The following is a 25,146-nucleotide window of genomic DNA, read 5'->3' as shown; positions in this document are numbered from 1 at the left end:
TTAGGAAGATGAAGAAACTTGCCCAGGTCACGCAGAAAGTGGCAAAGCCAGGACTTGAATCCAGGTCTGTTTGACTTGAAAAAGGCACTTGGTCTAGACCTGAAATAGCTGTGAGTTTGTGTCCAGAACTAGAGAAGCCAGTCTGCAAACGGAGAGTAAAGGTAACCGTGTCCAGAATTCACTTAAGAGCGGAAGGAAAAGACAAGGTCCACTTAGTGGCTGCTGAGAGAGGGTCAATTCTAAAGCCCTGACTCTGAAGTGCTGAAGTGTAGCTGTCAGCCTCAATGGCATGACACACAGAAGCCATGCAGCAGGAGAGGCAGGGTGCTGTGGAAAGTACTCCCAGGGTACTTGGGAGATGGGTCTGAATCCAGGCTCCACCATTTATCAGGTCAGTTGCCTTGGGCAAGTCACGTACTCTCCCCGAGTCCCCCTTTCCTCAGCTGTAAAATGGGGGTGACAAATGGATCTAATCGTAGTCCTTCCTCATAAAATTTTGGGAGGCTGGCTTAGAACATCAGCTGACACAGAGTGGGCAGTTTTTTCATATTGGATGCCATTATTATTATTAATATTATAGGTTGCTGTTACCGTTGCAATTATCATAGGGTTAGTGAGAAATAGAGACCGCGTGTGATAACACCCATGTCAGCACTCCCTGCAGTTCTATGGGTTTTCTCTTCTTTTAACTTGGAAATTTTAATTTTATTTTTCCAGCCCTATCGAGCTAAAACTGACATGTAACATTGCATAAGTTTAAGGAGTACACTGTAATGATCCGATATCTGTATGTTTTGCAAAATGATTACCGCAATAAGTCTAGTTAGCACATCCATCATCCATCATCTCACGTAGTTACACTTTGCGTGTGCGTGTGGCGAGAACTTTTAAAATCTGTTCTCTTAGCAACTGTCTAATATACGATACAGCATTGTTAACGATAGTCACCACACTGTCCGTTACATCCCCAGGACTTATTCAACTTTGAACTGGAAGTCTGTACCCTTTGATCACCTTCACACGTTCCCCTGAATCCCCAGCCTCCAGCCCCCCCACTTCTGGTAACCACTAGTCTGTTCTCTTTGGGTTTGGATTTTTCAGATTAAATTTATAAGTGAGGTCATACAGTATTTGTCTTTGTCTGACTTATTTTACCTAGCATAATACCCTCAAAGTCCATCCGTGGTATTACAAATGGCAGGGTTTCTTTCTTTTTTTATGGCTGAATAATATTCCAGTGTGTGTGTGTGCGCGCGCGCGCGCACATGCACAAGTGCATGCACGTGCATAGACCACATTTTCTTTATCCATTCTTCCACCAATAAACACTTAGGTTGTTTCCATGTCTTGGCTATTGTAAATAATGCTGCAATGAACATGGGGGTGCACATCTCTTTTCAAGTTAGTGTCTTCATTCCCTTTGGATAAATGCCCATTGCGTCACTCAATCATATGGTAGTTCTGTTTTTTGAGGAACTTCCTTACTATTTTCCACAGTAGCCGCACCAATTTACATTCCCACCAACGGGTGCGTGAGGGTTCCCGTTCCCCCACAGCCTCTCCAGTGCTTGTTATCTCTTGTCTTTCTGATAATATCGATTCCAATGGGTGTGAAGTGACAGCTCATTGTGGTTTTGATTTGCATTTGCCTGATGGTTAGTGACGTTGGTCCACGGGCTTTCTTCTTCAACACAAATGAAAAGTTGTTACTAAAACCCCTAGGGACTCCTTTTATAATCTCCTCCCCACTATGAACTTTGCAATTTGAAAGCCATTGTCTCCTATACGCGTCAAATTTTTGAAAGGTAATTAATTTATGTCTCCATTTTTCATTAATCAAGGACATGTATGATTGCCAATCCAAACTCCTTCTCCCCAGGAAATAACCAGTTTCCAGGATGGCCCATTATAATTCTTGCCAAAAGCAAAGGCATTTGTGCCTGAGCTCATGTCCCTACGATCTGACTAGGATGAAGTAGAAGATAACAGTTGGGCTTTGAGGAATGCTAAAAATGGCTCCCAGTAGCCATTACCATCTTCCTGAAGTCCAAGGACACCAACCTGAAAATAACAGGATAATCTCAGACCTCAGCTTCTAGAATCCAGGTCAGGGCCACGCCTAGGGCCCACATCTGGATTCTGCCACTAACTGCATATGAGACCCGGGAGAAGTCACAAACCCTTTTCCATGTTTGTTCAGTTGTAATAGCATTGACCTTGGCAGACTGGTGCAGATATGTAGTAGGTACGGAACAAATATCAAATCTCTAATCTGTTTCCCGAACTTTGGTGAGTATTGGAACAACCTGAAGGTCTTGTCAAAATGCAGATTCTTCACACGTGTTGTTTGGGGACAGAGATTCGGCATCTGTAACACGAACCCAAGTGAGCTGATAGTACTGGTCTCTGGACCACAGCTTGAGTGGCAAGGGTCTAACAGCACCCTCCAGATGGGACCTTAAAAGACAGGTCAGGGGGTTCAACCCAGGAGATCTTGGTTCTAACGCAGGCAGCATGGTGCAGTCAGCTGCACATGGACAGACCTTGACTTTAACGCCAGTGGACCTCTCGCTAGCTGGGTAACTTTAGGGATATTGGTTAATTTCACCAAGACTTGGTTTTCTTTTTTGGAGACTGGAGACAAAATTGTCTACACCTGCGTAGCTGGCTTGCCCTAGTACCAGGGACCATGAGCAGAGGGCACCTAACGTGGGACTTGGTACATGGTACATACCCAGTAAACGTGAGTCTCTGTTGATTCCCTAACCTTTGACTACCTGAATTTGTGACCCGAATCAGGTTACTTAACCTTTCTGAGCCTGGGGTTGAAGCATGAGCTACCCCACTAGCTCCTGCTTCTGTTTTCCTAGTTCTGGTCCTGGATTCCTAATATATCTGTGGCCACTGCCTCGGGCCTATCTGCCTAATCTAGGCCCTTCCTCAAAAGGTCTGCCCCCATGGGGTCCTGCACTATTGACCTCAGAGGCGCACCTGTTGTATGTTTGCCTGCGGCTCGGCTGGGCAGCAAGAAGATGGGTCCCTATGTTGTTGGGAGTCGAGGCCCCTAATTCTCAAGCCCCAAGTTTGGGTCTACGGCACCCTGAATGTCAACACGGAATGGAGTTTGGCTCAGAAATGCTGCAACTCTGTGATCAAAGGAGGTGGAGGAAACTGCTGAGATACAATTTATTAATAAGAGATAAAGGGAATGCAAATTAGGGCAGAGCTGGCAAGAAGGCAAATTCCCAAAGTAAAACTTTAAGGAATGCTCAAATGATTACCATTTTAATTAAAAGTATATCACCCATGCAAACGGCAAGCCGCCCCTTCTCACGATGAGAGCTGTCTGAAATGCAGGGCTGGCTGTAACTTCCAGGGGTGCAGAGGCTGTGAGCCGCTGAGGGAGCCCAGGTCAGGCTGAGCCATAGTCCCCACCTGTCCTCACTAGGTGTCTATTACCTGTCAGGCTTGGGGTCTCCTCCTCTACACCCCATGCCCTTCCTTTGAGGGGTGGAGTATGGCCATACCTCCTGCCACTGCAGTTTGCCACACTAGAGGCTCCAGGTCCCAGGACACATGCCCCCCCTCCCCTGCCTCCCTTTTCATTCCAGCAACCTCCTAACTGGCTCCCGTCTCACCTGCTTTCCCACCGCTGCCTGAGCGACCTTGCTAAGATGCTACCGTCACATCCCTCGTCTGTTTGGAAAACCCCCAATGCCTCCCTGTTAACCACACCAGGAGGAACAGCAATGAGTTCCCGAGTACTTACTATGTGCCAGGCACTGTGCTAAGCACTCATCTTACACTCACAACAACCCATCAAGATAAACGTTAACCCCATTTCAAAAACGAGAAAGTTGAGGTTAAAAGACATGACGTTTCTGGGACAGTCACGCAATGCGGTAGCGTCAGAGTAAGGATTTGAACCAAGATCTGAAACGAACGTCAACACCAAAGTTCTTAACCGTGAGCCTATGCTGCCTCTGTGGCTCCCGTTTGCTACGGGATAAGGTCACAGCTTCCTCATATGCGATCCCAGGCCTCTTGTACTCCACACCCTCACCTCCTGCTGCATCAGACATTACACTGGCCCTCCTGCAGCACCCAGCTTTGGGCTACACTCCTTCTCTGTCCCCTAGCGTCACCCACGATCCCCTGTGTGTCCATGACTGTGTGGCTGCTGTGTGCTCCCCTTTCCCCTCGAATGACCTCCCCAGAGAGGACCTCCCCTGTCCTCACCTCCCAGGCAGGTTTACCTGCTCCTATATTTCTCTATCCTCACTTCCTTCATTGCTGTCCCTCCACAAGGCACTGAGTTCCCAGGAGGCAGGGACTGTGCTATTCACCCTGACATTCTCAGCGACTAGCACAGTGCCTGGCACAGAGTAGGTGCCTAATAAGTGCTCACCAAAATTATTCAAGCAACAATGAGCCAACGCCCTGCAGCTGGTGTTGTGGATACAGCCAGGAACGGACTAGACCAGGTCTCTGTCCTTGGGAAGCTTACAGTCCCGTGGGGGAGGAACGCAAGAAACCAAGAAGCAAATTAATGAACAAGATGATACCAGTGTGTGGAAGAATGCTCTGAAGGAACTCAGGCAGAGAGATACAGTAAGTCATAACTGGAGTGATAATCAGGAGGGCCCATAAGATGATGCAGTGTGAATGGAGACCTGCATGATGAGAAGGAGATGCACAGACAGACAGAACGAGGTGGGAACACATTTGGTGTGTCTGAGGATAAGAAGAAGGTGCCCAGTGGACATAGAAGGGAGTGGGAGAAAGCACCTGTCCAGAGAAGGTTTCGCTCTGAGGTGGCTCTAGCAGGACAATTAGTAAAAGGACAGGGAGAACCTGGTTATACCGGAGTCCAGGTTTCACTCTGCCCTGCAGTCAGATGCCACGTGGAGGATCCCCAGGAAGTCCCCGGGACATGCAAAGAAGCGGTTAGCTGATGACCTTCTTTGGAGGGTAAGGAAATTGCTCACACCGATGGTTCTCAAACTGGGGAAGGGGCTGGTGCCATTTTGCTCCTCGAGGAACACGTGGCAATGCCTGGAGATATTTTTTGTTGTCTCAACTGGGGTTGGGGGGCCGCTACTGGCATCTAGTGGGTAGAGTGCAGGGATGCTGCTAAATATCCTATAATGCACAGGACATCCCCCCAGTGCCAAGATTTACACTACAACCGTGATGCAGGTGCTGACAGCAACTGACCCCGGGCAGCTCTGGGCCTAGGCCAACAGTCAGCTCTGCCCCGTCACACAAACTCACTCAAATTCAGGTTTTCCCTCCCACCTCCTGCCCAAGAAACCCTCTCATGACAACAGAGGAGATCAGGCAAACTTGGCCAGCTGCTCTGACCAAGGGAACCCCATTCAGCACCACTCTGTGTAGACAATGGCCCTTGACATGTAAAAATGTGGTCTAAGAGAGCACTGGACTCTGAGTCCACAGGATTGGGTATGAGTTACCTCTACACCCAACGTCAGTTGCCCTTCTTTCTATTCCCTTTTCCAGGAGCCACTCCATTTCCGTAAGAGCATGGGAGACCCTGAAGTTCATTTATCATATTATAGGAAGGGGACACCCTTGGGCGCTAGCCACCATGCTACTAAGTTTAGTTCGAGAATTACACATTAGTCCCAGCAGGGGGACAGGCGGCTTGGTTAGAAGCCAGAGACCTTGGCTTTAAATACTCAGCTTTGGGGCGCCTGGGTGGCTCAGTCGGTTAAGCGGCCGACTTCGGCTCAGGTCATGATCTCGCAGTCCGTGAGTTCAAGCCCCGCGTTGGGCTCTGTGCTGACAGCTCAGAGCCTGGGGCCTGTTTCGGATTCTGTGTCTCCCTCTCTCTGACCCTCCCCTGTTCATGCTCTGTCTCTCCCTGTCTCAAAAATAAATAAAACATTAAAAAAATTTAAATATTCAGCTTTGCAGCCTGGCTCCACTGCTGTGAGTGGCCTGCCCCACTTCTCGATCTCAGCTACCTCATTTGTGAAATGAGACTAATAATATACTTACTTGAACGGTCTTTTTTTGTTTACCGTGTGAAAAAGTAAAACTTTTTGGGGCTCCTGGGTGCTCAGTCAGTTAAGCATCCAACTTCAGCTCAGGTCATGATCTCCCAGTTCATGGGTTCAAGTCCCGCATTCCGGCTCTGTGCTGACAGCTCAGAGCCTGGAGCCTGCTTCCGATTCTCTCTCTCTCTCTCTCTCTCTCTCTCTCTCTCTCTGTCTCCACCCTTCTTCCCCTTGTGCTCTCTCTCTCTCAAAAATAAAGAAACATTAAAAAAAATTTTTTTAAGTAAAACTTTGTATCACATTGTTTTTTGTCCAAGAAACACGGAAGTGTGATAGAGGCTGTGGCAACCTCTCGAAGGGATCAAAACTGGACAGAAAGTTATTCTGAGCCAGCACGCTCCAGTTTTGTAGAACAGCTTGGGAGCAGCAGCCACGAAGGTTGCATCGATATCCACAAGACAGGTGGCCGTCCCCCTCACGCACCTGGAAGCCGGTACTCAGCAGCACCGTGGGGACTTCCAGCCTGGAGCCAGGGGCACGGGGGCTGCAGTGATTGGGGGGAGCTGAAAGCGGGAGGGGGTAGGGCAGGCGCGAACTCCACTGGGTGCAGAGCGTACGAGGGCTACTGGGGTGACACACGGGCGCCGTGTGCTCACGTGGGTCTCCGGCGGCGAACTGCGTGCGGTACGATCTTGGGCAGAGAAGTAGGGTTTGGAGGCCCGGCGACTTTGTTCTTGGCCACGCTCAGGTTTGCCTTTAGCAGCGTTTGTGGAACTTGAGGATCGAAGTGGATGCCATTCAAAGCTTGCTTTGTGGCTTCCGCTTCTGAGCGACTGTCACAGCTGACAACACCTGCAGGCCGCTTAGATGTAAGCTTTATCAGAGAACCCTCGTAGCCCCGAAATGGTCTGAAAAGCAGAGAGAGCTCCCGAGGTTTGACACCCAGCGGGAGGTCACTGACCAACAGGGTGCAACGGGGTTTTGGGCTCTCGGTGGTCCGACCTTCTCCCAGGATGGCTGAATGGTTGTTTGTGATGATGAACAGCTCTGTAAATCACCTTGTAGATGCTCAAAGCCCTGCTGCTCACGTTAATGCCGCAACGCCCGAATTAGAAGGGGGCTGAGAGATTACTCTGGCCAACATCTTCATTTTGTAGGGGCAGAATCCGAGGCCCAGAAGAGAGATCGGCTTGTTTCCTGGGTTTGGGGAGGGTAGAGCGGACACGGTATGCGTGTGTCTCTGGTGAGGAAACCGAGGCCAGGACTGAAGCCAGGTGAGGCTTTCTGGACGACGCCACGTACCGGAGCCAGGTGATGCCGTGTGCTGTGCAGCCAGCCTGGACTCGGAGCTCTGAACCCTCAGGCTGGAGCCTCACGGGGAGGGGCCTGAGGGCACCTGCCTGTGAAGAAGAGTGTGACCCGCCTGACTTCGCATTTGGCTGGAACGGGGCCACGGGGGTGCCTGCTGAAAACTCTGCCGTCCGGCGGGCAGAGTCTTCAGACTTCCATTTCTTGTGTCTCTCTAGGCTCCATCACGCTCTTGGTGATTTCTTCCCTCCTCACCACCTTGAGTACCATCTCTATTCTGGAAACTCCCACGTGGACGATGCCCTGTTGATTCTAAGACACATTTTAGTATCTTCGAAGTTGGGATGTGCCCTAGTTTAACTGGCAGCGCGTTTTCATACTAGTACATAAAATAATGGGGGTCTCGGTCAGTGGCATCTCATATTTGATGAAATATGGTACAGGCTTACTGCAGAATACCCTCTGAATTCCAGACTCATAAATCACAATGGCTTTTCAACATCTCCCCTTGGATGGGGGATAAACACCTCAAACACAAATAATGAAATTGAATTCCCGACCTTCCGGCCTTCCCCGTCTCGGCAACTGGCAATTCCGCCCTGTTAGTTGCTTAGCCTAAAATCTGGGGGGTCACCCTTGACCCCTCACTTTCTTTCTTAATCTACATCCAATCTATCAACAAATCTTGCTGATTCCCTTCAAAATAAACCCTGGATCCACCCGCCTCCCACCAATCACCACCACCACCCTGCTCCAGGCCACCCCCATCCCTTTCCGGGATTATAGCAATGGCCTCTGCACTGGTCCCCTGCTGTCCCGCCCACCTACAGTGTCCCCTCTGTGTGCCACTGGAGGGGGCCGGTGGTTAAGACAGGCTGCCGGACCCCCCAGCTCCTACCACCCTCACTCCTGCTTCATGACTCTGTTTAATTTTTTAAGAAAAATTTTTAACATTTATTTATTTTGGGGAGAGAGAGAGGCAGAGCATCAGCGGGGGAGGGGCAGAGAGAGAGGGAGACACAGAATCCGAAGCGGGCTCCAGGCTCTGAGCTGTGAGCACAGAGCCCGAGGGGGGGCTCGAACCCACGAGCCATGAGGTCATGACCTGAGCCGATGTTGGACGCCTGACTGAGCCACCCAGGTGCCCCACTCTGTTTAATTTTTTAAATAACTTATAATTCGCTGAAATTACACAGGGTTATTGCTTTCTGCACTTATCGTCTGTTTTCTCCACCAGGATGAGAGCCCCACAAAGGAAAAGATTTTTGTCTCTCCTGTTTAGTGCCTAATCCCTGTCCTCTGGGACAGTGCCTGGCATATAGTCGGTGCTCCATAAATATTTGAATGAATTATTTCCCCAGGATGATGGTTCTGAGGGAGCACTGATGTCAGACAAACCTGAGTTCAAATTCTGAATCTACTGCTTTGTGGCTGTGTGACTTGGAAGAGTCATTCAAACTACTGGGGTCTGTTTCTCACCTGCATTAATGGGGATGGGAAGATGTACCTCTCAGGGCTGTCGTGACGATTAAATGAGTTAATATTCACTAAGCACCTGCACAGGGTGGTGCTGAGCCTGGTGGCTCAGTCAGTTAGGTGTCTCACTCCTGATTTCAGCTCAGGTCATGATCTCACAGTTCGTGGGTTCAAGGCTCCCCACATTGGGCTCCATGCTAGCAGCACAGAGCCTGCTTGGGATTCTCTCTCTCTCTCTCTCTCTCTCTCTCTCTCTCTCTCTCTGCCCCTCCCCCACTCATTTGCACATGCTCTCTCTCTCTCTCAAAATAAATAAACTTAAAAAAAAGGCACCTTCACAGTGTCTGACACTTAATAGGTACTCTGTAGTCATTTATTACTATTATTATTCTTGTTCCAACCTCTAGAATTTGAGCTCTGGGGCTTATCACCAAACCAGGGCGTGCTGGAGGTGAGCTCAGAGGTGTGCATACACTCAGTGGGAGCGGGAGGGGGCGGGGGGTGGCAGGCAGCCTGGGATCCAAGTCCCTGCAAAGTCATACATCAGCAGTGTGACTGCAGGGGAAATACCTAACTCCTCCGAGCTTCAGTGTCCTCACGCATGAAGAGCAGATAATGATCACATCTATTTTATACGATTGTTATGAGCATTTCTGGTGCACACACAGAGCACATGGCAAATTCTAAGCAAATATTAACTCACATTATTACCATCTAACCGGCTTCTCCCACAAACGCAGAGCTCATTCTCTGGGTCCTGATGCCCAGGGCGTGGCTTTGAGCTTCACCTTAGCCTGCCTTCCTGTAGCTACACCCAGCGGAAGGAGCTTGCAATCGCTTCTCTGTAACTACAACGATCCCCTGAGAAACAACCACACTGTGCCCAGCTCCACACAGAGGCAGTCCCCACACCTGCCTCCTTGCCAGGGCGACAGGGATGCGAATGCCTGAGACCTCTCTGACCACTTCTGACGTGAGCCAGTGAGGGAGATCGTCCTGCTGCCCCCAGTGTGCTTTGCTGGGCTCGCTGACTTCCACTGGAGGGAGGGCAGTGGGGAACCTTTTCAGTTTTCTATTTTAAATATTGTCCATGACCTTCCAGCAACCTCTACATTCTGAGCAAAGGAACTAAATGGTAGACGGCAGATTTTTTTTCCCCTTCCTCTAAAGAAACACTATTGTTCCACTCCAAGTTATTTTCCTGACTGGAGCTCCAGTGACTCAGAAGCCAGATCAGCCATTCATAGCAGGTGTCCTCCAATCTTCTCACCTGACCACTGAGTGGTTTGAGGAGGTTATGTGCAGGGTGAGGAGGCCCAGGATAGTGAGGCCATTCCTTCCACCCCTTGCTCCAGCCTTGGGATCCCTCCCTACCCCAACCGCCCTGGGGAACCCCGGTTCCTCCATGTGGGAGCATCAGTGGTGAATCAGGAGGGAATGGTTTCTGCACCCCCAGGGCTTACATTCTAGAGAGCAGAGATGGGCCACAAAGGAAGATGGGCCACAAAGACACAAACTAGGCAATTTCCATGAAGGCAAGGACTCTGAAGAAAAAAAAAAAAGTGACATCAGAGAATTACTGGGGATGGTGAGGGGGGAGGGTCTCAGCTGCCAGTATGGATGGGGTAGTCTAGGAGGACCTCTTTGAGGAGGTGACAGTTCCATATCCCAGACCCAGGTACACACTCCCTTGAGGTCAGGGAGCCATGTGTATCTCCACACAAACCTAGTGCCCAGGGAGAACTAGGCAATCCACACCCGTATGTTAAACACTGACATCCGTAAATGCAGTGATATGCCGCTGTTTGTATACACGACTGCACTTAACCTTGTGACTAATTCAGTGACTCCAGCTCACGCTTTCTCAGCTTTAATCCACGAAACAGACTACAGTGAAGTTTTAACTTCACTGCAAGTGAGAAATAAGAAAAGTAAGGACCGTTTTCAGACAAAAGTCTAAATTCATTTCTCATAAAGGGTTGTTTATTCTGAGATTAGGTTCCTTCCTACTTGGGGTATGTGTGTGTGTGTGTGTGTGTGTGTGTGTGTGTGTGCACGCGCACGCGTGTGTGTGTGTATGTGCACACACTACGATGTCCTTTGTTTTATGAAATGATGGTGCTAGGAAATGTTCTTTTAGGTTTCTTTTTTCTTCGATGCCCTTCCTTGACAAAAGAAGTTTCTTCCCAGCCTTAAAAAATTTTATTGGTCTGTGAAATCCAAAGACACGGGAACCACTGTTTTCATAGCCTTTCTCCTTGGCAGCCTCAAGGTTAAAGGAAACGGGCTCCCTCCTAGAGGGAGATGGTAAATGCTCCTGAATAACTCTGTGCACCTGCCAGATTCGTCCCTGGCTTGGGGCTGGGGTGATGGGGTTCAGGCCTCTGGCAGTCATACTGCGCATGTGAGAAATACAGTCATCTACAGGCTGCCCCTAAACTGCAAAATACTCATTATTGTTACAAAGGGCAGGGGAAGGGGAGATGCCCAGGATGTACCAGGGCAGATTTAACGGGGGCTCATGCAAAAGGTCTTCTCTGAAACCATCTTCTTCTTGTTTTTTTTTTTTTTTTTTTCCATTCTACCATCACTCTTTCATTCCCTTTGCTGCCCCCTGGCCCCCTCTAAGATTGAAAAGTGCAGCTGGCCTGGGGGGCAGGCACTAAGAGTGTGTTATGTTTCCTTGGTGCAAAAGTTATTAATCCTTCATGTCTGCCACCGTATCACAGAGCAGGGAATGAAGGGATGAACGCGGTTTGCTTTAACAAAGCTCCCGGAGAAGTCTCCCCTCCCATGCCCCAACCATTTGTTAAGAGGAACAATTGTAGCCTAATCCTCAGGACTGGTGGGGAGGAGGGGGTTATCTCCTTGTGACCTGGCTGCTCTCAGCCCTCCGGGGGAGACTCAGGGAAGCCTGCAGATGTCTCCACTGTAGGAGTTCTGGTGGGAGACAGGCCCCACCACGCAGAAGGGACCAGCCCAGCCTGTGAATCAGGACTAAGAGTCCATTTCAGCCAAGACACGAAGACAGACAAAAAGATATTGTGTATTTTGCATAGTGTTGTGAAGGCCAGGATGCAGAAGTTCATGGTCAGTGTCTGATAAATTCAAGACAGTCCTGGATTTGAAGAGGGCTACCGGGGGCAGCAGTTGGGGCTGAGGGGGCCACTACCTCAAGCTTAGAGAAAGTGGTGGAGAGTGCTGGAGAGCCTGAAGTATGTCCACTGGAGACTGGAGGTTCACTGGGCCGGTGCCTGATACCGGCCTGAGAAAATTAAAGGCAAGGGAGCATGGTTGTCAGTAGAGAGACAGACAGACAGACAGAGGTGCTGTTGCACGGAGCAAAAACTAACTCTCCCTCCCCAGCAGTGGTTAAGGGGGCATGAACCCCAGGGACCTGGGACTTCTATAGAAATACCAGCCATACGGGATACTTGGACACAAAGAAGAGTTTCTGTTCCCCTATTCCTAGGGTTTGCGGGTACAAAAACGGTGTTTTCCAGACGTGGAAGGGAGAGCTATGCAGGAGGAACTGATCGGGGATACGACGGACCTCAGCAGAGAGAAAGCTTCAGGCTTCCTGTGGGGCACCAGGCCAGCAGTGACTTCAGGGTCAAATGCAAGCAGCCAGGGTCAGGAACTGCAGGAGCAACACGGGGGTCTCGGAGAAAGTGTGCAGGGGCCCAGCTGCAGAGGCAGCTTTAAGTGTCGGCCCCACCGAGGAGCGCAAAGCCGGCTGCCACGACATGCCAATTCAGTGACATCTTCTCTTTCTTACTTTCCCCTTCTCCTTCTCGCTGCCCTGGCCTGGAGCTGGCAGTCTGTCAATCGAGGGTGAAGGGAGAACAGAGGGAGGAGAGTCTGATCGTATGCATGCCCGGAGACAAGGCTGGCCCTGAGGCTGGCCCCAGAAGGAGAAGTGGAGATTCCCCCTTTAAACCGCATGCAGAGCTGGAGTTAGCACACAGGACCCGGCATCCCAGTTCCAGGGTGGAGACTGGGCTTTGTGATTTCCAGAGACGTAACATGCCTAACAGTGCGTGCACAAGACAGGGGCCCTCTCTGCGTTTTCATTAGAGAGAAGCAGAAAAAACTCGTCAGAGACAAAGAGGAAGTCGTTCCGTTCATCCCCAGAGTTGTGCTTGACTAAAGCGCACAGGAATGAGGAACCAGGAGGAGCGTTCTGCTGGCATGGCAGAAGCAGCAGAGGCCGCGTTCAGTGTCCAGCGGTGGCCATGGCAGCTGTGACAAGGGCTGCAGCCAGGCTGCCCACGGGAGACAGCCGTGCAAGCCGACAGGGTCAGGGCCACTGCGGGAGAGCCAGCAGACTGCCCCTGAGGCACCCGGTGGGGTCCTGGCCACCCCCCGGCGTCCTCCCTGCCTGCCCATTCCTAAGCCTGGCCTCCAGCCTCTTGGCAGGTCCACAAGCTGCCTCCATTCCTATCAGTGAACTCATTTCCTTACTGCAGCAAGAGTGCTTCCTTGTTTCTTGTCATCGGGAACCCTAACACGCCCTTCCTCCCCAGCTCCTCGAAACCAGTCCCCAAAGCCAGCCTCAAGTCCTTCCCCAGCACCCCAGGCGTCTATCTATCTGCCTTGCTTTCTTCCAGCTGTGGAGACTCCCGATCTCACCTCTACCAAGGTGGGAACTTTTGCCCAGGTGACTCCGGCCCGGATCCTATCTCTGGCCCTTCCGGTCTTAGTGACCATGCTCCCCCAAAAAGACTGTGAGGCAGAGCATGTGAAGTCCTACCCTAGCTCTGTCGCATACGAGCTGAGGGACCCCGGGAGGGTGACTTTTTCCCATCTGTGAAATGGGTATGATAATCCTCCAAAGGATAAGGTCAGGATTAGAAGGAATTTTCACATTTCAAGCACAGAGCACATTAGCTGGGACACAGCACTACTCAATGAATGTTGGGTAATAGCAGTAGTGGGAGCAGCGTGGTATGGTAATATACTAACACTAGTATAGTGGTAATGGTCGTTATAAAGGTAGACACTTATCTCTGGGTTCTCACATCAAAGAGAAATAAACTTCTGCTTTGCTCAAACCACTGGTTTTAGGGTCTCTTTGTTAAACAAAGTAACAAAAGCTTATTCTGCACCCTAATAGAGCAGGTAAAATGAATTTTCTAAATTTTAAAAGTACAAAGAAAGTTATGTTTATACTAAAGTGACAGTTACGTGAAATATACGTGCCCATGCAAAGCCTGGAAGGAAAAATTATTATGATACGATGACGGGGTTAAAGGAGAAATGGTTTTTTTCCCATCAAAATTTCTTCCTGTTACCTTTATATTTTGATAAAAAAAAAAACTGTCTTCCAAGAAGAAAAGGAGAAAATGTCCCCAAGACTAGATACATTTTGATCATGGTTTTGTGTCCTAAGAGGGGAATGTGTGCCTGAACCCTCCTTCAGCGGTAGGGCCCTGGGACAAGTTTCTAAAATGACAAAGACAAAAAAAATGAAATGAAATGAAATGAAATGAAATGAAATGAAATGAAATGCAATGAAATGCAATGCAATAAAATAAAATACAATAAAATAAAATAAAATAAAATAAAATAAAATAAAATAAAATATGAAAAGACAAAGACAAAGACAGGGGCACCTGGCTGGCTCAGCTGGTAGAGCACGTGGCTCTTGATCTCGGGGCTGTAAGTTGGTGCCCCACGTTGGGTGCAGAGATCACTGAAAAACTAAAAAATCTTCAAAAAAATAAAAAGACAAAGAAAGGACAGGTTTGCCCCAGTGACAACTGACAATAAGGCCATGGACATTCTTGGCATGATGCTGAGAGAGAATGAACCCTTCTTCCAGGACTTTTTACAATGCCCCCCTAAACCTTGGCATGTCCAGACAGGGGTGTGGGGAACAGTGCCAGGGGAGGTGGGACCTGTCCCTGGGTCACCAAGACCACGTGGACCTCAGCTTTAAGACATTGGTCTCAGGAATCCTTTTCTCTGTCCTCTGATGACAAACTGCACATAAGGCTGAAGATTCAGGAGGACCAAGTTCTTCCTCACAGCGCCCTCAGCAGGTCGTCAGATCAATACCTAGGCTTACAGACCGACGAGGGAGGAAGGGGAGAGCGAGGGCCTACAGCAAATGGAGCATGGGAAGCACCGGAAGGTTCTCTCCAGGAAGTCTGTCCATTGGGTAAGAAGATTTGTTGAGGGCAGGTCATTACACCACGGGTATCTCTCCTACCAGCACTTATGGGAACCAGTCCTGCCTGCAGCCCCCCATCCAAGAGAAGTGCCACGGCACAAAGGCTCCCTACTGGGGGACTCCTCAACCGTAGCTAACATTCTTCTCTAGCAGGGCTCCTTGTCAACACCTCTCACAAGGAGACGTGTGCTTTCTGCATGACTAACAACAGACCACAGCCTTCCTCAGTCCACACCCTCTCTTCCGTTTGACTCAGACTGAGTCTGTTGACAGGCCATGGAGAAAGCATACCCCATACCTGTTAGAGAACCTGCTGGAGTGGTTTGAGGTGGGCACATGGCAAAGCTTGAGCACTTCTGATGATCTGAAACACGGTGTAGGGAAGAGGTTCCAGCTGGGCCACTAGCTTGCTGTGTGTTCTTGGGCAAATCAATGTACCTCTCTGGGTCCTAGTTTCCCTGTGTGTGGCGGGAGGAAGGGATGGACAAGAAGATCCTTTCTAGTTCCATCTCAGGATAGATAGCAGGATAACTCTGGGATGGATTCCAGCTCTGTGAAACTCACTCTGGTTTAGGATACTACACTCTGGCTTGAATTTACGACCAAGACAGCCATCTGAATGCCAATCTGATATTTCTTTCATGGAGGAATGAGTATTCCTGAGCCAATTCAAACCAGGGATTAAAAGGAAGGAAAAAAAATTCTCTCCCCGAAGTCACCTAAATATAATTGTGTTTATACAAACATAGATCTTACACAACTCCTAATACTAAATTCTACGTGTCCGTTAGCTTAAGCCAAGGGGCCTGGTCATTACAAGTCTAAAAAATGATTGCAGAAAGCCCAGAAGCTTCTAAGGAATTAATAGGAAAGGGACACCAGCTCCCAGAGAATTCTCTAGAGCTTAGTGGCTTGAGAAAATCAAGGGCTTCCCAATATGAAATTCAGATCTTTAGAAAAAAACAAAAATGCTAGCATTAGAATGGCAGCAGGACGCGCTCCCAGCCTCTCCAAGCGCCAGTTCCAAGGCCTGGCCCTTTTAGGCCCAGCCCCCACCAATGCCGGTGCTGACGTCAGCTCACTATTTCCATTGCCGGCAGCCCTGGGAGCTCAGACTTGCTAGATCAATGAAAACATCAACCTTGCCAGACGTGTCTGCCCCACTCCAAACCCACCGTGGAGCCAGGGGTTCAGGCACGCAGCCGGACCATCTGTCATTAGGCGCTGCTGTTAATTGCTGTGCTAATGAACAAGGTTTGAATTGGAAGCACGAAATGCACATGCAGATTTAGACACCGTTCTGCAGTTCTGGGTCCTGTCCCCTAACAGCCTGGTGCAGTCTCCAGGATGCAACGGCAAAAGTGGCCGAGTCACATCATGGGCACAGACAGTGCATAAGCCAGTCAGCAGATACTTCAAATAGCAAGTGTTGAGAATTTTTCAGCCAGGCACTCATCCATCCATTCATCCCTCTATCCTCTCAACAACCACTGGCTTTACGGTGAACGCTGTGTCAAATGCCAGGGCTCCAAAAATGACCGTGACGTAGTCCCTGCCCCCAGGGGATCGCAGCCTAGCAGTCAAGATAAGACAACTGGACAAATACAGCAAATACATTGTGACAAGTGCTACGAGAGGTCAGCAGAGGGGCCGAGGGAACATAGAAGAGGCGTATCTAACCAGCCTGAAGTATCAGGGAAGACTTCCTGGAGGAGGAGAGACTGCCTGAACCAAATCTTAAAGGAGGAGCAGAAGCTACCCAGGGAAAGAATGGAGGTAGGCGATACAGACAGAGGGACTAGGAGGGAGGAGAGAACACTGATGTCTGAGGCAGCACAGGTAGTTGGCCATGGTGGGGCACAAGTGTGGGATGAGGGAGTGAAGGGTCAAGACCCTGGGGTATGGAGTGAGGGTGCTGGAGAGGGAGACAACGTACAGACGGTGAAGAGCCCTGCGGCAGTTATTCCACAAATCTTGATCAAGCTCTTGCATGTTACAGGGGATAGAACTAGGTCAATGTCAGCCTCTGCCTTCAAGTGATATGATGAGCAAGGGACATACATAGTGGTGGCACAGAGTAGTTCAGAAGAAGAAATGTCAACTGATTGGGTCAGTCAGAGAAGTTCTCGATGGAGGGGACGATAGAGGGGACACCAGGGCTGGGCCTCCAGTTTCAGGCAGAACTCGGACAGGTGAGCCGTGTTACCAACCAGGTGCTAAGCATATGTTGACTCATCAAATCAGCGAGGCCATGCCATGCTCCTATTTTCCAGGTGAGGAAACTGAGGCCCAGGGAGCCTAAATAGGTTGGCAGCTGGGACACGGGATAGCCAGGACTCCAACCCCTGGTGTGCCTGACTCTATCTGGAGCCTGTGTCCTAGCCATTACACCATGCTGCTTCTTAAGGACTTCCTGGTAGACGAATAGCATGAGCAGGCCTGAGGGAAGATGGTGAAAGGCACACAGGAAGAGAAGATTGGGCCTCAGCTCTATGGGTAATGGTCTTGTAGAGGGAGGTCTGGGCTCTGGAGTCCAGCAGCCTCTGGACTTGCCCTCTCTCGGCCTCAGTCTCCTCACTGGAAAACGGGGACCTAACATCTACCTCCTGAGGTCGTCATCAAAATTCAGCGAGGTAACACAAGCAAAGTGCTTAGGACATCGCCTCTTGCCTTGTGAGGCCTCAAAGGTAGGTGGCTGATTATGTTAGTCAACAACCATCATTATTCCCCATCACAACTATAACTATTAGTATGATCCCAGAGGTGGGTCGGGGTGCATGGAGAACTTTGAGTGCCAGCTCAGGCACGTGTTCTCGATCTTGTTGACAAGGGAGAGTCATGGGCGGGGGGCGGGGTGGGGGGTGGTAAGCACAGACACGAAACAACGGCTCGGCCGGAGCGTATTTTCCTCTCCTGAAGGATGACACAGCAGTCCCCTCTTCAGAAGTTTCCTGATTTTTCTCCTATGTGGAAAGATGGCTTTATAGTGAAGAAAGGCCCTTTTGACACATGCAAATGCAGGCCGCAAGGTGCCCGTGGAGGGCCCAGTGACCGTCTGAAGCCTGGGTGCACACCACAGGGAGAACGAGAGGGCCTCAGGCGCTCCTGCTGGGGTCAGAGGTGGGGGGCTCGGTTGCCCCCAGCTGGTGAGAAAGGTAGGAAGGAGGAGGCATCTCCGCGGGCCCCTTGAAGGTGTGAGGCAGCTTTCCCTGGGCCATTCATCACCAGATCAGAAAGAAGCCTCTGGAGGCCACACTCCTGTAACCATAGAAACAGGAGCTCTGTGGACCATTCCTCTCTTATTAAAAAGGATGAGGTGGTGGGTCCCCCGGCATGGAGATGACTGAGAAAGGGCAGGCCTTTGTGAGGGGCCCACTCTGGCTTCATGTCCAGCCTGCCCCCAACCCTCTCGCTGGTCTGCAGAAGGAGGCTCTGTGGAGACTTCCAAGCTGCACAGCTGTCCCTGAGGAAGGGACAGAGATCTGGCATCTTTCTGGGCACTGGCATATCCGGGAACTCCTCTATTCTTTTGGGATCTCTCTGTGAAGCAGACCTTATCTTCACTTCACAAACAGGGAGGTGTGATCCAAAGAGGGCAAACGACTTGTCTGAGCCATGCAGCTAGTAAGGGCTGGGCTGGATCCAGACGCTCGTCTGTCTGAACTTCCCAAACCTGGTTTAACTCCGGCTGCATTCCACCTCTTGGAGCAGGGGACGGAAAGATAAAGTTGGCTGGGGCCCGAAAGTTGGCTAACCAAATGACAGTGGCCAAAGAGAAAGGAAGGATCCAGCCAACCCCCGGTCCCAAGCCGGGCAGAAGGACAGGCCTGGGTTTGAATCTCCCGAGTGACCTTGGGCAAGTTTCTTATCCTCTCTGATTCCTGCATTCGTTCTCACCTGGGAAATGGATCTCAGAGGACCTAGCGTGGTTGTAAGACCAGAAATATGCTATTTAAGCTCTGGCCTTTAAAAAGTGCTCCCTAAAGGCAGCTCTGGTTCATGGTTATTAGTACAGAGCTGCAGATAGGATGGGGGGGTCCTCAAACAGCCCCACTAACATGGAAGATAAGCCAAGAACGGAACTGTGCTCTGGGCAGGGCATGAGAATTTTCTCCCTCCCTGACAATTGGCTCTTGGAAGCCATCCTTTTTATTGCTAAGCACTTATGCACATTGTCTAATTTCATCTTCCTCACGGCCCGGAGAGGGGAGGATTACTCTCCCACATTACAGGTGAGGAAACTGAGACTCAGAGATGAAATGACCTTCCACTTGAAGCCAGCCAGGTCCTGCTGGTCAGCCTCCTGAGCCTATGCTCTCCAGAGCCCTGCTCCCTGCCGTTCTGGCTCCCCATGGCCGCCCAGGACCTGGGGACTGGCTTCTGGATCCGTGGTCTCCAGAAGGAAGTCCTGTGTCTACCCTTGGCCCCCACCACCCCCCTCAGAAGGTCAGCCCAGCAGCCACACGTGACCTAGCACTCTTCTCAGCCCAGTGGGAACGACTGACCACCAGATGTGAACGATCCAAGCTGCCGATTTCACTAAGACGCGGGAGAAGCAGGGTTCGGCCTGGAATCTATGGGCCCCTACCCTCCCTGCCTCATCACCAAACGGTTACAGGACCCAGTCTCAGGCTCACAAGGCCCACATGAACCAGCCAGGCAGACACATGGGTCCCTTGAAAGGATTCTCAGGCTGGCCTTCCTCCCCCCACCCCTTCTCCATCAAAGCACTGCCACAGCTCACAATGAGGGCCAGGGGAGCTGTAAAATCCCCATTTGCCACAATTAGCAGATGAGTAATGAAATGACAGTGGCAGCTGGCAGTGGCCTCTGCTCTCTCGAGGCCCACACCCCTTCCTCCTGTGAATGCCAGATCATGACAGAAACCAGCAGAATGTCTGGTACCCAGAGATACCTGGAAATACACCACTGGGCTCTCTTACTCTTCTTTTCGGAAATCCGGACCATCTTTCATGTTACTGGGGAGCTCCTGTTCTCTGCAAGAGGCCTGCAGTTAGAGTCCCTAAAGACAGAGTAAACTAGGGGAGGGCATCCCCAAAGGAGGAGAAAAGAGGAAGGAAGAGGAAGGAACAGTGTTTGCAAGGACCCTGAGCCAGGAAGGAGCTGGCATGCGACCAGAAAGCAAGCAGTGTGGCTGGAGCGCAGAGTAGGGTGTGAGGATGGGGAAAGTGCTGAACAGATGGGGCAGAGACAGTTGGGTGGTGGGGGCACAGGCCATGGGGAGAATTTTGCCATGCTATAGGCATCATGCGGCTTGTTCTCTTCTGTACGGGTAAGTCCTTTAATAGTTTCCTAGATTTCAGCAAACTGTTTAAATTCATCTGTAGATGGCCACACGTGCCTTAAAAGGGTACGGTGTTAGCGTCTGGACCATAATCTGGCAAAATTGCCATGCGTGTTTGTTTACAGGCGCATGGCACGTAAAAGGGCTAGAGGCAGCCAGATCATCCCTAAAGCCAGGGGCCACCTGAGCAGGAGGACAGCCCAGCTCCGGGTGCCCTGCCAGAAACCTTCTGCCTTTTCTGGGCCAGCAAAGAAAGGACCTCGGGGCCCTCAGGCCCAAAGAGAGCTGAACAAAGTCTCCGCCAGAGAGAAAGAACTATTCCCTCAAAACGTTCCCGTCCGGCTCAGTTCATCAAATCTGCTTTATGTAGCGCAAAATAAACACAACCCTAATTAGCAGGTTCATGCTGCAGCTGAATTGTCTCTCAAAAGCGCATCCCGCTTCCAGCCTCAGCATCCCCAGAGAAGGCACAGCATCTCCCCGAGAGGCCGGCCAGGCTTTGTGGAATCATCATTCCTGTGGCGTTCATGCTCTTTCCTCCCAAGAGCTGTTTGCCGAAGGACAGCTCCTCCAGGTCTGATCTCGGTGAACGCCAGCGCCCTGGCCAAGTCCGCTCAGTCAGGAGGAATAATATGGCTCACCGGTGAGCTTGGCTGGATCACAAGCTAAAGCAGGTACGGCCAGGGAAAGTCTTCCTGAATGCCAGAGCTGGAGGCGGTCAGCCTTGCATGCCTTCATTCACTGAGCAAATATGTATGGACTGGCCCCTATCCCGTAGGTGGTGGGAGCCCGCAGGCTGTGCTACCTACTGCTAGAGTTTCTAGAGCTACGTGGGCAGAGTTCGAATCCCAGCTCTACCACCCAGTTATAACAAAATTACTTTCACCCATTGATTCTAGTTGGTTTTCTCCCCCGTGAAGGGTGCTGGGCATACCAGGGTGGGGGCCACGGAACCCCGGTTGAGAACCACTCCACCTGGTCAGTGTGTCACTGGCTCCCGGTGCAACATCTGGGTGAGCCTCGTCTCGAGCCTCATCTAGCTCTGTGGCTAGACCTGGAATTCCAGAATGACTCCCAGACGTTTGGTGGCCAACCACACCCAGAGCCCCTCCAGGCTGGCGCTAGGGTGACCGAGCACGTCTGCAAGATACAGCTCTGAGATGACCCCGTAACAACCGCGGGTACCCGAGAGGGTGGACCGCGGGGCCAGAGCAAGGGAATCAGCAGTGATTCCTTCTGTCATCTTCTCACCAAGCCGAATTCATCCTCCCGCGTGCCAGAGGCCGTGCAACGTGCTTTATAAACACCGTAACGTTACTCGTCACACGAGCTGTCTCAAGTTAGGTGTTTCCCTCTCCCCCACGTCACCTCGTTCCACATTCGAGGAAACTGAAGCTTATGGGTGTTATGTTATACAGCCCAGAATCACACGGCTGGTCATGTTCAGAGCTGGGGTTCAAAACCCCAAGTCTATGTGCTTCACTATTATTTTCTTCCTTTACAAAGTCATACATTCAGTGGGAGTGGGGAGCCTCAGTTTCCAAACGCCCCGGTCAGCTGTCCTATTTTAAAACAGAAGGTGGATGTGCTCAGAAGCCCCTCAACACTCGTCCTCTGGGCTTGGTCTCAGCCTGGCACACAGCCTGGGCCAGCCTGGGCTTGCCCGGGCCACGCCGCCTGCTCTGGTCAGGCTCCCGAGTCCAAAGCTTCCCCCTCATAAAAGAAGGAGCTGCTGCAGGGAAGGCTTCCGGAAAGCCTGGAACTCTGCTAAGGATGGCCAAGCAGCCAACTGGCCTGGGAGGCGGGAGTTCGCCCTGGGCAGCCTGAGTGGCTTCCTCCCAGGCTTTAAATGCATAGTTGATTTAGGGAGCATTTCCTCGGGTTAAATGTCAAATACACCTCCAAATCAAACATCAGAGATAAAAAAAAAGCTAGTGAGCTGCTCGGAGATGAGGAGAAAGTGGACTCTGGTCCCATCAGCAGCTTTCAGGCTGTGTCAGGGTGGGAGCCATACCTGAGTGACTCTTGTGGCCTGATGGGAAGATCTGAGCTGGGTGGTTGGCAAATAATTTCACCTAAAATGTCTGTAAAAGTAAGGTTCTGAGGACAACAGTCCCACCTTGAAGCTTGAAAATGGGCAAATTAGGATTTCCCCCACTATAGGCACCCTAGAGACAAACACAACAGGGCCTGGAACAGAGCACTGCAAAAGCATCTTGAGGAGGAAGAACGGCCCGCAGGCCTGTGGGCCTGGATGCTGCCCTCGATGCAGGTATTAGAATTTTTAAAGAAAAAATACATGTCAGGCTACAATGGCGGGGCATGGTGGGGGTTGGCGTATTAGCATTCTAGGGCTACCGTGACAAGGTACACAAACTGGGTGGCTTAAAACAACATTTATTGGGGCTCCTGGGTGGCTCAGTCGGTTGAGCATCCGACTTTGGCTCAGGCCACGATCTCGCGATTTGTGGGTTTGAGCCCTGCATCGGGCTCTGTGCTGACAGCTCGGAGCCTGGAGCCTGCTTCGGATTCTGTGTCTTTCTCTCTCTGCCCCTCTCCTGCTTGTGCACACTCCCGCGCTCTTTCGTGCTCTGTCTCTCAAATAAATGAAAACAAAAACAAACAAACGAAAAATTAAAAAAAAATAAAGCAACATGTATCGTTTTACAGTTCTGGAGGCCAGAAATCCAAAATCAAGGTGTCGGCAGGCTATGCGCACTCTGGGTGGGATCCTTCTTTGCCTGTTCCTGGCTTCTGGGGGCGGCCGGCAATCCCTGCCATTCCTTGGCTGGCAGCCTGCCCCACTCTGATCTCCGCCTCCATCATCCCATGGCGGTCTGCCCTCCATGTGTCTGTCTGTCCTCTTCTTATAAGGACACGGGTCATATTGGATCAAGGGCCCATTCCATTCCAATGTGGCCTCATTTGAACGGGTTGCCTCTTGTGAGGACCCTGTTTCCAAATAAGGTTGCATTCTGAGGCAGTGAGAGTTAGAACCTCAATCTATCTTCTTGGGGGATGCGATTCTACCCATAACAACTGGCCACAAAAGAAACAAAATAACGGGAGTGTGGGGGCAGGCACGTATACTGTGTGTGCATCACTGTGCACCGGCCGGTCCACCGGAGCCCCATCCAGCCCAGGAACGCCCGTCCGTCCCTTTCATGGAGACACCCTGCTGCTGCTGCTCAATGACAAGAGCACGGCAGCCACATCAGGGTGCCACCACTCTGCGATTTGAGAACCCAGAGGCCTTCCCTGGGGGACACTCACCCCCACCACACGGTTTTCCATACAAACGGCCGCTGCAATTAATAGGGTCATTACGCATTCCACCTGCTCCTTGACCCTACTGGGGCGCAACTTTTTTTGGTTGAGAATAACACCCCTTCAAGTACAAAAGCTGCGGATGACACGCTCTTGAGCAATAAAAAGACGTGAAGCACCACGAACCGAGTTGGCGATAATCACATCGTTGCCGCTGCAACAGAACCAAGGTTCACCCTTTCTATAAAAGTGCCCAGCTGTCACACTTGTGTGAGTGGAGTTCTTTATTGGCCTTTCTGTGCTCTCCTACATATGATCCAAGCCAAGTTCTCACATCTTTCAAGTCAATCGTGAGAAGTAACTTTCTACTTCTTATCCACAGCAGCTTGTGCGCCCTCGTCGTCGCAACGCCCAGACCAGTGGAAACAGGACGTGTATTCTGTGGCTGCAAAAGCCAACTTTACTTGGGGATCTGATCGCAATTTGGTGGGCATGCCTGGGAAGGGGTGTGGGATATCGACACTGAGACATATTGCTAGAAAGCCATCCAGGACAGACAAGGAGGAGACAGAGGCTACCTCCAAACTCTTCCTGCAAAGCTTGAAACAGAAAAGTGGTTTGTGCCTGAGCTACCTAGAAATTCAAATTAGCCATTTTGCCCCATCCTAGGGAATTGAGTTTCTACTCTAAGAATTTAAATAAAATGTGAATGCGTTACAGTCACCGCGTGATGTTAGCCTACCATCAGGGGACGGGACTCTCTTTCCTTGTTCCCCCCGCTCCCTGGCGAAGCCTCTCTTCTGGCTCCCCAGACACTTGGACCTCTTGGCAGTTGGCCCCTCCATACGTACCACTTCCCATAGCTTCCTTCCCTTCTCAGATTTCCCTCCGCCTTCATCTCTAATTAAGTCCCAGCGTCTGCGCCCAGCGGCTGCCCAAGAAGGGAAGCTGCCAGCTATGGGTTTCAGTTACAGCGAATGAAAGAGGCTATTTTCCCTGGAGACAAAGTCAGAGGAGTCTGCAAAGTACCACTCACCCCCTCCCTGCGGCCCCCATCTCTCAGCATTGACCAGACACCCCCACCTCCCTCTCACCCTCAGGAAGGGCACCTAAGGGTCCCAACAGAACCTTCTGGGTGGAGAGATCCCCAGGGAACAGAGTAGTTTCCTGGTGGGAAGGACAACAGAGTTTGTCTATTTCCTTTGGAATCTGTCCAGGCGGAGCTATGTCAAAGACTGGGCTGGGGTACAAAAGGCATTAGGCAGGGACCCCAGAGGACAGTGTGCAGAATTCTGGCCATTAGACATCAGAATGTGTTGTTACTGGCTACATCCACTCCTATTTGGCAAATGCAGTTTTTGGATAGGACTTTGTTTTTCAGTCTGGGTTGGATGTGCAAAGTGCCCGGGGTCAGAAGGGAAAGGCTGGGCCAGATGGCAAGGCCTGAGGCCAGGACGAGGCTGCTGGGCTCTCCAGGGCCCCAGCAAAGGCAGAGGCCCTATGGCGTGGTCCTCAGGGCACTGATGCCTGGGTGATGAGGGCAGAGATCCCCTCCAGCATCACCTCCCAGGCCCAAACAGAAGGGTGAAGGAGAC

At 50.9% G+C, this 25,146-nt stretch overlaps 1 protein-coding gene and 1 long non-coding RNA gene across 3 annotated transcripts in view; one reads left to right on the top strand and one right to left on the bottom strand.

The window, feature by feature from the left end:
• Positions 1–25,146, bottom strand: part of NAV2 (neuron navigator 2) — a 740,939-nt gene that overhangs the window by 549,610 nt on the left and 166,183 nt on the right. The window lies entirely within an intron of this gene.
• LOC123601484 lies at positions 14,446–20,682 on the top strand. Its single transcript, XR_006714130.1, has 2 exons — positions 14,446–16,755; positions 20,410–20,682. It is a non-coding gene; the product is annotated as an uncharacterized LOC123601484 (long non-coding RNA).

The sequence above is a fragment of the Leopardus geoffroyi genome, chromosome D1 (genome assembly GCF_018350155.1).
Source record: "Leopardus geoffroyi isolate Oge1 chromosome D1, O.geoffroyi_Oge1_pat1.0, whole genome shotgun sequence".
Taxonomy (NCBI): domain Eukaryota; kingdom Metazoa; phylum Chordata; class Mammalia; order Carnivora; family Felidae; genus Leopardus; species Leopardus geoffroyi.
Note: the sequence above shows the minus strand (reverse complement) of the source record. Positions and strands in the feature narration are given on the sequence as shown.